This window comes from Triturus cristatus, chromosome 6, assembly GCF_964204655.1.
Source record: "Triturus cristatus chromosome 6, aTriCri1.1, whole genome shotgun sequence".
NCBI classification, from domain to species: domain Eukaryota; kingdom Metazoa; phylum Chordata; class Amphibia; order Caudata; family Salamandridae; genus Triturus; species Triturus cristatus.
In genome coordinates, this window is record NC_140589.1 from 1696719949 (window position 1) to 1696735208 (window position 15260).

The window sequence follows — 15260 nt, forward strand, 5'->3', positions numbered from 1 at the left end:
AGATTAGTGAAGAGAGGCACAGGGAAGTATGATTTGCCCAGAATCAAACAGCTTGTTAAAGTAGGAACCTTGAGGCTGCAGAACACTGCTACCTGCTTTAAAGGCTATAGATGTACCACCATATTGCCTTCAGGTGAAAATGCCATGAGACTGCACACTTGCTCAGTTACTAGTTAATAACCAGTCCATTAGTCCACTTGTTTTTAACCGGACACTTACTAGCAGCTTTTCTAATCAATTGATCCCACTCTGGCCTAAAAGGAAGCAGTGGAATAGATTCAAAAAGTGGTTTCCCAGGAGCCTCAAATTTGGCCAAAAATGAGGTTGGGATTAAGAACAATGTCTCCTGGTTCCACACTTCCCACCTAGCCCACTAGACCACAACTGGCATGGCAGTAATTCTGAGGCCAAGGCAAAGGGAATACCATTCCCAGGGAAATGTCAAAGTGTTATGGGGATTGTATGTGATCTGGACGCAAAGCAATATATTGAAAATGGTACTGCCACACTTGTTACATTGAGCCATTCTTGGCAAATTTTCCTCTAAAAATGGCTTTCACCAGGTTGCAGAAGCAACATGTTGAAAGCCATCCCTGAAGAAACTTTCATTTCTTCATGTTTGATTTTCATTTTGTTGCTTTGAATGGAGGACCACCTCCTTAACTCCTGTACCCTTGTGTTTCCAAAACATTCTTCCCTGCTTTATTCTTTCCCTGGTAATACTTCCCCTCACACTTTACTCCTTATCCCTCCCCACTTTACTCCTGTTTTTTTCAAACCTCTTCCTACTGCTCCCAACATACTCCCCTTTTACATACACCTTACTTTCCTACCTGCTTTAATCTCTTTTTCACAAACCCCCTTCTTGCACCAGAGCTGTACTTCCTTTTTCTAATCTCAGTAGTCTTTCTCCTGCTACACTCTCATTTTTAACTAATCGCTTACTCCCACTTTACTCCCTTTTAAACCCCTTTACTTCTCATCCAGCTCTGCTCCCTTTTTTACAAATCACTTATTCCCACTTTACTCTACTCATTTTATCAAATCCATTACTAACTCTCATGCTTTACATCAATTTTTTTCATAGTTCTCACTTCCACTTCTGCTGTAATCCCTTTTTTCAAATCCGTTACTTCCCCTCCAGCTTTACTCTTGTTTAATTTACCTACCCCTTACTCTCACTTCCGCTTAACGCCATTTATTTTTCAAATCTCTTACTGTCTTACAGCTTTACTATCCTTCCTGCTTTACTCCATTATTTTTTCAAACCCTTTATTTCCCCTCCAACTTTACTCACTTTTTTAAAACCCCTTACTCCCTCTGACACTACTCCCTTTTCAACAAATCCCTTACTCCCCTTCGTACACTGATTCTTTTTTACACCGCTTACCTTCCTCCAGCTCTACTTGCTCTACATTACCCCTATCCTGTGTTCCCACCCCTTTTGCCTTTTCACCTCTCGGCATTCTGTCCTCTTCTTTCTGTACATGTACCTTTTCCACACAATTGTTTTTGTGTAAAAGTTTTTTTTTCATTTTATTACTTTTCCCTAAAATGAAGTTTTGCCAGCCTGTTCAAAATGACAGATAACGGATAACCCTTATGGACCCTGCTCAGCTTTAGAATAAAGTGCTTATTTCCAGCATATTTAGATTGAGAGGTAAACCCTAGATTAGATGTCACGTACCCCAGTTCCATGCCTAATTGTACTCTGTGGACCACATCTAGTAGTGTTATCAGGCCACCCCTGTGACTTACCCACATGTTTAGGACAGTGTAATACTCACTACCTGTATTGAGCCCTGTTTCTACATTTCTCCCAATATTTTCATTTATTGGTAAAAAACATGAGTAGATTGTGAGGCATTTTCTTTGGGTCTGTTGGCAGAAGGTGGGTACTGACTAGTATCTGTAGTGGAGACTTAATATTTGTCACTGGTGTTTCAGTGAATACGATTATTTATTCGATTTGGATAACAGCATTATTCATTGTGTAAACTTGGCAACAGTAGTAAAATTTTGATTTATTAAGCCAATTTTGTCCATATAAATATTACAAACAATTTCAACTGTCAGAATCATAATAAAATTAATATATCAATAATATAGTCACAGAGGGAAAATTATCAAAATAATAAGTAACAATTATATTAAATTCTACATTTTTTCAAGCAACATTTAATATAATTCCCCAGCACTGTCACCTGAAACTAAAAGCAAGCCACAATCAGACGCAGTACCTGGATTGCTCTATCTAAGTAGTCGTTTAACCCCTTAAGCGCGGCGGGAATTCCCCCGCGGTGCTGAAGGGTTCGAGCGCGGGCGGGGCCATGACGGAACGGTTCCGTCATGAGCACAGCGCAACCGATGCTCATGACGGAACCGTTCCGTCATGGGCATGGAAGGGGTTAAGGTAGTTCTTTTGTTCATTCAAGAATGCAGAACAGAGAAGCAAGAAATGAGCAAACTCGTCATATCTGTAAATTACACTCGCAGTTTGCTCTTCCCATTGAAGACAACAGACAAGGAATGCTTCTCTGGCCTTAGAGGAAGCACTGATTGCCACATTTGTATCAACATGATTCTTTGTCACACCTTAGGACAGGAGATGAACAATATTTTGTAATAAGGTTTGAGCTTACTTTTCACCTTGTAGAGAGACTTCTGAGTAGGAGATGATGTTGAGTCAGTGTTCACCAGGGGGTCATGTACGTGTTGAAGAGGGTGGGCCTGAGGGATGATCCTTGAGAAACGCCACAGATGATCTTCTTGGGTTTTGAGGTGAACGTTGGTAGGCGGATTCTCTGGGTTCTTTGGGTGAGGTATTTAGTGATCCATTTGAGGGCTCTGATATCATCAGTGGCTGCGATCAGGGCTGTCGCTGTGCTATGGTTGGCTTGTAATCTGGATTGGAAGATGTCCAGGAGGTTGTTGTGTTTTAGGTGAGATGCTGGTTCTTCAGAACCTTCGCTAGAAAGGGAAGGAGTGAGATGGGCTGGAAGTTCTTTAGTTCTGCTGGGTCGGTGGATGGTTTCTTCAGGAGGGGCCACAATTCAGCATGTTTTCAAACCTCGGGGAAGGAGAAAAAGGTGATGAAGGTATTCAGGACTTTCTTGAGCTTGTCTCCAACCATCTTGCTCCCAAGGTTGAAGATATGGTGGGTACAGGGGTCCATGGGTGCTCCTGAGTGCATGGAGTTCAAGATGGAGATTGTGTATTCCTTTGTGAGAGGGTCCTAGTGGGTGGGCAGGTATTTGGGATTTGTGTTCGTGGGTATGAGCAGACTGATGCTGTCGGCAGTGGAGGGTTAGGGTTTGAAATGTTCATATATGGCTGAGATCGTGTCATCGAAGAAGTCCATCAGGGGGTCACACAGTTCTTGGGAAGGAGTGAGGTAGTTCTTGGCGGCTGTGGGGTTGGAGTACACCTTTATGATGGTGAAGAGCTCCTTGCTGTGGTTTGCGCTGGCTTCTGTGTTGTCTTTTATGGTGTTCTTCTTTGTTTCTTTCAGGTGGCGGTGGTAATGGTTGAGTGCAGTGTTGAAGGTGGTATGGTCTTCTATCTCTTTTCTTGTGCGCCATTTCCTTTCTAGATGCTGGCTGTAGCATTTGGTGGATTTCATTTCTGCGGTGAACCAGCTGGCTCTTCTGGCATGTCTTTTGGATTTGGCTGGCTTGGCGAGGGCAGTTGTGTCAGTGCATTTTGTGATCCACTGGGAGAAGTTCTTTGCAGAGTGTTCTGGGTTGGATGTTGTGTCTGGGAAGTGGGAGTTGGGAGCTATCCATTAATCTTCTGATATCTTTTTCAAGTTACTGCGCGTGGAGCTAGGGGGCATGGTTCTTGTGTTGGTAGGTCCTGAGATGGAGAAGAGGACGCTGTGGTGGTTGGTCCAGGTGAGCTGTGAGACATGGTTGCATCTAACTCGGTCACTGGATGTGAAGATGGGGTCAAGCGTGTGTCCTGCAATGTGGGGATGGCGTTGCAGAAGCTGAGGCATGGTCCTGGTGGTCTGTAGGTGAGGCTGCCTGTGATGGCACTTTTTCCATCTGTGTGAAGTTAGCAGTTGAGTTGTTCCATTATCAGGGACTGGTTGTCTGAGGAGGTCGAGCATTGAATAGTGTCCTTGTATATTTAGCAATTCGGCCTCTGTGTTTGTTGGCTCGGTCCCAGTGTACAGGGTTCAGCCAGGTATCTGTGAGGAAGATGATCTCTGGGGTGAGGGAGGAGATCATGTCCTGGATCTCCCTGACGTGTTTGTCGAGTGACTGTGAGTTGAATAGGATGCACTGCAGTGGTGTTCTCTGTTGGTGTGGCGGAAGCGGTCGTGTTTGCAGTGTTTTTGGCATTGTTGGTTGTATCGGTGTTACAGATGAAGCAGCAGTGCTGGCAGGAGAACGGTCCTCTGGTGGTGTGTGGCTATGAGAGGCAGCAGTAGTTGTTGTCGATGCACCCAGAATCCAGGGCTTGGAGATGTAAAAGCAGATGTGCGTGGTAGCAGATCCAGAGCTTCTGGTGCTGGGCACTGTCCAGACATGGACAGGCACAGAAGGGCTTACCTCTGGCATGCCTTCCGCACACCCAGTTGTGACCCAGTAACCCATTTGACCCTCATATAAACGGGGTCAGACAGCGATATAAAAAAATTGATTGTGAAGGTCACTGTCAAGGGAACCCTCACAGATCAGGAGCGAGATGCAGGGGAGAGTGCATTGATCAGCAATGGTACCCCACGGGCCCTTCATACTGAATATGACAGTATTAGAAACTGGGTTTCTGGTTGGCAGAGGTATGCACTCTGTCCAAGCAGGAATCACAGCCCTAGTCAGGGTTAGTCAGAGACACCCCCTAAATTAAGCTGTGCTCACCCTCTGGTAGCTTGGCACAGAGCAGTCAGGCTAAACTTAAAAGGCAATGTGTAAAGTATTTGTGCAACACTTCAAACAGTAAAATTGTGAAAACACCACACAAAAGATACCACACCTGGTTAGGAATCTAGAGCTTAATTTAATGAACAAAAAAAGACCAAAACAACAAAAATCCAATAAACTATTTAACTTTAAAGAATAAACTGAAATATAGTGCTTAAAAGCATAAAGCCCCAACTGGGTCAAATCCAAAGTTCAGGTCAGCCGCTATTGAGCACGGGTCGGATACAGGGACCAGCCATGGCCCGCTGCAAGGTACCTTGTGTTGTGAATCACAGGAGGGGGGCTCAAAGGACACTGCCTCGGCGTGCAGGGACACGTAACCGTCCGTGAGCGCCCTATCCCAAACTACAGTACCCAGAAGCCTCGGTGCGCTGACGTAACGACGTCACGACGCGCCCGAGGCAAGGATTGAAGATGCTTCCGGGGCAGCAGAACGCTGCCGCTTACTCCATCCTTGAGGAGCTGTGCTGTGATCCAGAGGCGGGTAAGGGTGCCGTTGTGCACCGCGTTTCTAGACCTACCTTCTACAGTACATGCTCAATCTTCCGTGTGGCGGTCTGAGAGGTCCGCTATTGGCTTCGCGGCTGTTCCGTTGCTGGGACCAAGTGCCAGTCCTAGGCGGGACAACCTCCGTGAGCAGGTCCCCGGTCCCAGTGATTCCTTTAACAGTTTTAATCTCATGACTTTGGGGGTTACTTGGAGGGCGTGCTTACTTCCTCATCCCTGAGTGGTGAAAGTAAGACAAACAGTAGTGTTATTCGACTTCCCTGTTGGCGAGCCGCCTTCGGCTCTTGCAGGGGAGACCTTCCGCATTCCTTCCCTGTTGGCGAGCCGCCTTCGGCTCTTGCAGGGGAGACCTTCCGCATTCCTTCCCTGTTGGCGAGCCGCCTTCGGCTCTTGCAGGGGAGACATCCCGCATTTCTTTCCCTGTTGGCGAACCGCTCCGGTTCATGCAGGGAAAACATTTATGGGTTTAGAATACCGCTTTATCACTGCCAAGCTGTATTGGCGGTCTTGATACCTTATTGTTTACCAGCATTGGATGGTGATTGTGAGGAACAAACCTAATTAACCCCTGGAGAGAGAGAGAGGGGACTATCCTTGGTGTATTAAGGGATAGACGCCCCGGTGCATGGTGTGTACCCTCCCGATTGTCTATGCATGTGAATACTGCCTCTACCCAAGACGTATTGGGGATGGGGGCTCGGAAATGGTGCCTCTATTGCTGATACTGTGCTATGTGTGTTTATCATGTGATCTCTTTATGTGTCCTGCAGCAGGGGTATTGAGAGGGAGCAGAGGACCGCTCTTCCGCACCCCTGTCACGCTCTTCAGGATTGTTCCATGGTATGTGGTAGGCGCCGGGGTGACACCTCATGGTTGATGTTACAGGCTATGACACAGATTGCTGACTATGATATTTTTTCACTAGGTTGAGTTCTAGAGAGCAACGGCCTGTACCCTTGCAGAATAGACGAGGCGGTGTTTCTTTCCTTACAGGTATTACAGGTAGACGGTGGTGTGAAGTTACAGTGGGACCTGGGTAGAATAGGAAGGAACGGCACACAAGCTTTGGTGATTTATCTTGCTGTTACTGTCTTTTCAGGTCTCCCTCCCTGCTGTCCCCTTCCTTCCCTTCCCCCGCTTGAGTACTCCATGGAGTCTGTATTGATCTGTCTTCAGACCATGGTGGTGTCGAGAGGTGGACCATTCTGAGCAACGTACGATCCTGAGGAGTCACGGCCACAGCACCTTGTTTGCGCTGACATCGAGGACGAGATGCGAGGAGCAGAGGAAGCACTGCATCAATGATCCTTAGGATGAAGGCGATGCTTCAGAACGGTCAATGTGCCGCATAGTCAGCAATGCGTGGCAATGGGACCTGGCAGCAGCGGCTATGTGTCCTCATCAATGGAGAGGCGCCAGTTCCGGACCACAACTCCATTGATGCATGGATTTCGGCTGGAGCAGTACTTTATACCCACTTCCAAGGGTCGAGGACTGGGTTGGCACAATTTAGCAGGGCAAGACTCACAGATAGCAGGGTCCAGGTGCTGTAGAAGGGTGATTTGGAAGTCTTTGATCATGCACGTCATACGGAGTTAGTCAGGGGTAGCAGCTGAGACCTCCAGTTTGCTCCCTGCTACTCCTGGAAGTTCCTTTGCGACCACTGGCCTCAGACGGGGCAAAAGTCTGCCTCCTCTGATGCCAGGGGTCACACAGGAAGTGCCATGAGTAGGAGGGAGCAAGCTAGAGGTCTCACCTGCGATCCCTGAATACCTCCAAATGACGTCCATGTCTTTGATATCCCTGAAACTTCAAAACAGGAGGCAAGCCAGCAGGCCCTTGGGTTGGAGAGATGTAGGTCCAGCCCTTCTCACTCCTTGGCAAGGAGGGAGCAGGCGACAGAATAGTACAGCACAGCAAGAGTACAGCAGAGTAGCAGTCCAGCAGAGTGGCAGTCCTTTCTGCGGCACAGCAGTCCTTCTTCCTGGCAGAGTATCCACAGTTTCAGAAGTGTACTGAGTTGGTGTTGTCTGAGGTCTAGTACACACGTGTGTCTTTCAAGTAGGAGAGAATTCAAAGAGATGCCTTTGAAGTACACAGAGTTTTTGCTTTACCTGCCCTTGCTCCAGACTCTCTACGGGGGTATGCAACCCTTTGTGTGGGGACAGGACACAACCTATTCAGGTGTATGTGCCAGGTCCTCCCTCCATCCTGCCCAGGATGTCCCATCAGGATGTGGATGGTCCATCAAGTCACACCTAAGCTCCCTTGGTGTGTTGCAGTCTAGAGGGAATGCACAAAGTCCATCTGTCACCGACCCCAGGCGTGTATTCAGAGACAGGCAGAAGGCATCAAATGGCTAAAGTAAGAAAATGCCAACTTTCTAAAAGTAAAAGTTGCTCTCGCCCCTGGGGAAAATGCCCCTTACATTCACTGCTGGGTTCCCAGTGAAGGAATGTAATCAAATGTTCATTAATGTTTAGCCTCAAGTACGACACAATTTAGTTGCTTTGCATGTTTAATTCATTCGAAAATTTCTTTATTCAGGAATAACTAGAATATTCAAGATGAGTAACATTTGGTTCGCAAAGTATTTAATAATCCACAAATCAGATGTATCATGAAAAATTCAAATAATTCCAATGCATTTTGGGCTTCTTCAACCCTTCCTCAGGGGTTATCGATTGGAAAGATGTTAGGCGACCACGCTTCTTAGTATATGGCCATCGCTTTTACATTTTCATTACCCTTTTGATCAGAAAGCGATACCTTACTGCACGCCCTCAACTCATCAAACTAATTATTATACGTCCTAATCCTATTGAACAAAACGGAGTGAGTGAGCCAACACAATTACTCAACTTTCTAAAAGTTCAATCTCTTCAAAATTGGCAATTACCCTTATACAAGTAATAAGGTAATCCCAATGTTATCCTATGAGAAGGTAGGCCTTGCAGCAGTGAAAAGCGAATTTACGAGTTTTTCACTACCAGAACATGTAAAACTTAAAAGTACATGTCCTACTTTTTAAATACACCGCACCCTACCCTTGGGCTGTCCAGGGACTACCTTAGGGGTGACTTGTATGTATTAAAGAGGAAGATTTGGACCTGACAAGAGGTTTAAATTGCCAGGTGACATTGCAGTTTAACTGCACACACAGGCTCTGTAATGGCAGGCTTTGAAGGGCTACTTAAGTGGGTGGCACAATCAGTGCTGTCGGCCCACTAGTAGCATTCAATTTACAGGCCCTGAGCACAGGTAGTGTACTTTATGAGGGACCTATAAGTAAATTAAATATGCCAATTGTGGATATGCCAATGTTACCATGGTTAAACCAGAGAGCACATTCACTTTAGTACTGGGTAGAAGTGGTAAAGTGCCCAGAGGCTTAAAGCCAGCAAAACAAAGTCAACAAAACAGGTCTGAAAGACATCTGGGAAAACCACTCCACGATGCCAGGTCTAACAGACAGATGTCCCCATTCTTCACATTGGAATCACGCTCATGCTCTGGAGCTTGTTTCAGGAAGAGACTGTGCAGATTAATTAGTAGGTGACATAATCAGATCAAAGATCAGACTCTGCATCTGTGTTTTTAAAATCCAGTCTCAGCGAAAACCATACTGAAAGAAAAGAAAGTACATTTGTTGTTTTATTTTTTAAAAGCACTTTCTGGTAAGGTTTATTTTTTAACATAGATCTGCATAGTGATGTTGTGGTACATTAAAGTACGTAATCAACATAGCTCTACTGCATAAATATAAATGGAGGCATAGATAATCCTTTTCATGACAAACGTCCTAGTCATTTAGCATATGGTCCTTAAAATATAGAGCTTTCTACCACCAGATCAGTAGGTTTTTCTGCTGTAGTGCCTTTCAACCACCAAAGTGGGAGCAGCTTCAGTGAATAAAATGAGAGAGTGAGAGCTGGTCCGTCATGCCATGATGGTAGGACAAACGTATTGTCTCTTTTCTTTTGTTTTCTAAAGACGAACCACCAAAGTGGAAGATGGCTTCAGAAAATCAAAGGAACAAGCAATGTCAAAGACAATAGGTAAAACAAGTATTGCCAATGCTAATATGTGTAGCTTGTAACTAAAAATGCATCAGCGACCAATTAGCTTTGCTAATGCTTGTTTATATTGTAGGAAAGTCATCCTTTTTGCCCTGATCACCCTCATTTTTGACTGATACTGGTGGTTACTGACTCTGAAAGTGTCCTGGACTCTGCTAACGAGGCCCAGGACCAGTGCTCTATCTCCTCAAAAGGTATATGGTAATTGGTATAATTCTAATTGGCAAAGACAACCTACCTGTAAGTCCCTAATATATGGTAGGCCATGGAGGTTTAGAGACCCCAGTGAGCTTAATGCACTTAAGTGTGCACTGCTGTGGTGTCTGGTGTCATTTGAAAGCCAGGCTTGTCTTGCAGGCTGGTTTTAAAATAAAACTATGACCCAATTTAACTAGGGAATTAAAAGTACTTCCAAAGTCCAAAACTACCTTGTTATGACTTACATCATCCCCAAGGGTAGGGTGCATTGTTCTGAAAAGCAGGGACAATATAAATGTTTTTGTTGTTATATGACCTGGTAAGGGAAAACAGCCAAAGTAATTTTCCCCTATTGTAGTGCTCCTATCCCCTTAGGCTAACATGGGGAAGGCTTCATTACATTTAGTAAAGTCTATCTTTACATTAGAGTTAGCTAGCCATTCAAAGTATCAAATTGATGGCCACATTAAATCTAACAACTTGCCAAAGTTGGATTTAATGTAAATATTACAGGAAAGTAGTTTTAAAACTTACTACCCTGGAGTTACCTAAAACAGCCCTTGAGCAGCCTCTTCTGATTGGTCAGTCTTTGATAGCTTGAGCCAAGCTTCTCCCCAAGTAAGTGTGAAGAGGCCTAGGGCTGCAACAATACAGCCATTCGGTGGGTGGAGATATGCTTCCTGGAGACGTTAGGGAGAGGAAGGTGGCTGGGGAGATAAGCTGGACTTCGAAGGCAGGAGAACATATGTCATAGGACCCAGGCCAGCCCCACTTCCTTGATCCCCAGCTAGATGGAAGACCCCCTAATTAGATTATGAGAGGGTCTGGAAAGGCAGTGTAGTCAGTTGTTAGCCACAACTTTGGGTTGGGTTAGATAGACCCACAGACCAAGGAGAGATGTTCTCCATTTTGATTTGTGAGGAAATAGTGCATTCTGGGTCAATAATATGACACACTTCGTAGGAAGTGGTCATAGCAGAGGGAGGTAGCTTTACCCCTATTGGATAGGGTGTGCCCCCTCCTGCCGGCCCAGAAAGAAGGATAAATATGGAAGAGCTGCTAGAGGGCCTCAGGACACTAGCTGGAACAAAAGAAGAAGAAGGGCTGGACCCTTTAACTGCACCAGAGAAGGCTGGCACTCAGAAAGACTGCACCTGCTGAACTCACAAAGCTATTCAAAGAAAGGACTGTGTCTGACTCAAAGAAAAGGAGTGGACTCCCTGATCAACAATAGGTATTACTGTAGGAAGTCTTCCACAAAGTCAAAGGGAACATCACCCCAGTTCACCAGTTGCAACTGGATTTTCCTGGACTGCAGAGCTGCATTGTGGGAAAATGAGTCCTAACCCCCAAGAGGTAATACAAAGTCTCAGAACTCTTGGATGGTGGTAATGCATGCTTAGGAACCAACAAAAAACAAAATCTCATAGTTTTGAAACTTTATGTCAAGGTTTGCAGAAAAGCTCCTGGAGGAGACTGGCTCAATGTTGAGAGTCAAGCCACGGTCATCAACTCGCGAATTGGCCTGACCCCCCTGGTCTGCCCTGTTGTAATCTCCAGAGCTTCTCGCCGTCGAGGACAAAGACTTTCAGAAACTCATTGAGGCCTCACGCTGCAGCAAGCCACCATCGTTGAATTGAACTCTGCATCCGAGGAACCTGAGGACACGTCGTCAAGAGAAAAGCTCAAGAAAAATATTAAGTCCAAAGGTAAACTTTTGACCGGGACCTAGACCTCAGCCTATCTTTCCATTGCGATCAGCCTAAAATGTCTACTCTGTGGAACTAAAAGCTTTTTGGTGTTAGAATACACAATTTTTTATTTAATCTTCAAGAATTCATATCTCTGGTTCCCTAAATTGGATTTTTGTAGTTTTGGTGTACTGAAGATAAAAATATTCTCTATTTTTATAAATTGGTGTTGGAATTTTGTTGTGTTATGTCTTTTACTTATTTACTGTTTTGGTGGCATTAAATGCTTTACACATGCCTGTCTCTTAAGAAAGCCTGATTGTTCATTTGCTAAGCGACCAAGGGTTGCGAAAGGATTAATTTACTGAGACTTGACTGGAACTATTAGTGATTGTGTTGGTATTACTAGCTGAGGGTGAATATCTCCCTCATACTAAACTAATTTCTTATACATATTACATGCTCAGCCCCAATAATTGCCATTTTTTTCCTCTGCAACTTCCAAATGGATTTGGTGAACATATTAAGAAAAAAAAACATTTTAATATACGTGCTCTACGTTTTTTGAAAAGCTGCAATTGGCAATTTCCTAATGCACAGTACAGGTCTATTACTATATTTCCCTGTAGTACTTTAGGTCAGTACTAGAGGTGCCTGTGGTCAGACACAAATAACAATAACATTCTTAGCTCATACTAGGCAATTGTATGCAGAAACAAAAACTACTCCTGTATTTCCAACAAGTTCTCTTCCTTTCTGTAGAAGATGATGAATCAGTCACAGTCTCAGAAAGGGGAAATAAAGTCAAGATGGGCAGGTTAAGCTTCACGGTCCTGGGCAGGGGAGCTATTCTCTCAGGATGCACTGTAATACTTGACTGTCTTGGGCTTACAGCATATGGAAAGAAGGAGATGGGAAGAAGGAAGGAAGGGAAGGAACGTGAGGTTGGAGATTGGAAAAATATTTAAGGCACAGAGCAGGAGGGAAAGTAGGGGGGAGGGGAAGTAGAGAGTGGCAAAAAAAGTGAAAGAGCAGGAAACATGAGCGAGGAAGTGAGATGTGGAGGAAAGTGAAAGCACTGGTTAGATAGGCAGTAGGAATGTGAAGGGCTATTTCCTGATGTCCCATCACCAAACAATGTAACAATGTAACCTTCCACAGAATGTCACAGGCTTGATTAACAACCCTTCCAAGCAAAGGCAAAGCATTAAAAAATGAACCAGAAACCGTGGCAGTCCTGGGAAGGAAAATGTTTGCTGCCATTGTGTCAGAAGTGTAGCCCTAAAAAGTCCCCCGCTCCTTTATTATACCCATCAGCACTGCTGCCATCCAGAATATTGACCTGACAACTGAGCTGGTGGTGGATCAGCGTTCATAAAATCCATCAACCCCTAATCAATATGTGAGGCCGCAGATGTGACAGGAGAGAGGATGGGTCTCCTGACAAGTTTTAGCTGATGCCACCTTACTGTACGCTTCTAAATGGATTCTCAAAGCAGAAAGATGATGACCCCTCTATACCAAGGTGACAGGGTTTCTAATGACAGACAACAAAAAGACCCTCCAAGGTTTCATATCATCTTACAACCATGCGTTAAGCATACTATTATTCAGCTGCTGTGCATGGTATGCAAACTATGAAACAACCAATTTATAAAACATCTATTGACTGACTGACTGAGACATTTATAAAGCGCACTTATGCCGTGGCGTCTTGGCGCTGGATGAATTATGAAGCAGGCAACGACGGTTCTTAAAACCTTGGAAAAAGCCAGGTCTTTATCTTTTTCCTGAATAGGGCGCTGTTTGGTTCTAGCCTGATTGACTCAGGGAGGGAGTTCCACAAAGTAGAAGCTTGATAAGTGAACCCGGTTCCTCCCCATCTAACTCTTTTGATTCTGGGGACACATACCAGCCCTGTGTTAGCTGAACTTAGCGCACGTCGGGGCTGGTAAACGGCAAACAGGGTTTGAATATCCAACGCTCCACCTTCATAAATTGCCTTGTGCAGTAGGCAGAGGGCTTTAAAATTCACTCTCTGACGAACTGGAAGCCAATGCAGTTCTTTAATCACTGCTGACGTCGGGTGGGGTTTAAGTAGGTCATAGAGTATACGGGCTGCCGCATTCTGGAGTGATTGAAGTTTTTTGATCTGTCCCTTGCATATTCCCAGATAGAGAGCATTACAATAATCAATTTTGGATAAAACAAGGGCTCCGACCACTGTTTTCCGGAGTGACAGCGGAATAAAGGGTAAAATCTTCCTCAAGATTTTTAATGTGAAGAAGCAGGCTGAGGTAGCTTGAATATAAAAAATATTTAAAATAATTAAAAACTATACTAAACGGCGAACGGCCATCACAACGCATGCATTTACGTTGCGTGCCGTCACAACGCACGCGAAGTTACGACGCGTGCGTTCGCTAGGCACAACATTACATCGTGGGCGCCCTTACATCGCAGGCGCTTTTACAATGCAGGCGCCGGGACAAGGATGGCGGGTAGACAACGTTGGAACCACGACGAGAGACAGGTAAGGAAGACGCTGTACTCGTAGTGTTTTAGGGTTTAGGGTAGTTGACGGGGAGTGTAGTGGAGGGGGCTGTTTTAGGCTTTAGGGCTTAGGGTTAATAGTAGTATATGGTAGTGTTTTAGGCTTTAGGGTTAGGGCTTAGGGTTAAGAGTCGTATATGGTAGTTTTTTAGGCTTTAGGGTTAGGGCTTAGGGTTAATAGTAGTATATATTAGTGTTTTAGGCTGTAGGGTTTAGGGTTAAGAGTTGTAAATGGTAGCGTTTTACGCTGTAGGGTTAGGGCTTAGGGTTAATAGTGTATGGTACTGTTTTTGGCTTTACTGTTTACGCCTTAGGGTTGAGGGTAGTGGTACGTTGCATTGGGTCGTTTATACACTTTACTGTTTTGTGCCAGGGCATCGTATGGTGTTTTGGGAGGCTGTTAGGGAGAATTTTGCGGTGTGATAGAATGTGTGGTCTTTGTGTGCATTGTGAAGGGCTTTTGCATGCATGGGAAGGCGGAGTGCGATGCAATGGTTTGCGTGGGAAATGCATGCGATGTAACGGTGCATGCGATGTAAAGAATGCGATGTTATGGTATGCGTTGTTTTAGTTTGCGTTGCATCATCATACATCCATACTAAACATATGTCTACATTCATTTAACCCCTTGCATGCCCGCCCCTTTCCCCGCCCAGTGCCGCGCCTTGCATTAGCGGGCGGAGTTCATGACGAGCTGGACTCGTCATGGGCACAGCGCCACCGCAGCCCATGACGAGTCCAGCTCGTCATGGGCACTGAAGGGGTTAAACAAATATGTTATCCTAATATGGAAGATAATTAAAACCCTATACATTCTAATCTCTTTTGATTGTGACTCCTCCACCAATCTCATCACTATCAACTTATATTATTTAACGTATTTAATATAATATAAGGATAGTTTACTAATGATGATCTTCACTAATTCATAGGTTATTCTTGTTCGATCCTTTTGCAAAAATGGCTTTGCATTGTCAGGAATAACAGATCCTGTATTTGTTGCTCTTATATTACAAAGCGACTCATGACACACCTAGAGCGGTATCCAGACATAATATCGAGTTTTTATTATCAACCTACACTAATATCAAGTTTTTAATATCGTAGGGGCAGAATATCGATGACAATATATCGGTGACCAGAATATCCACCTTAAAATAAGTAATATAATTTTTTTTTATATCCAAGTAAGTAATATCGAAGTAAGTAATATCGTTAGCAAAAATATCGTTGTTAATAATATCGATATTTATATTAGTGTTATGTATTTAGTATGTATTTTATATTTATGTGTTTAACATTTT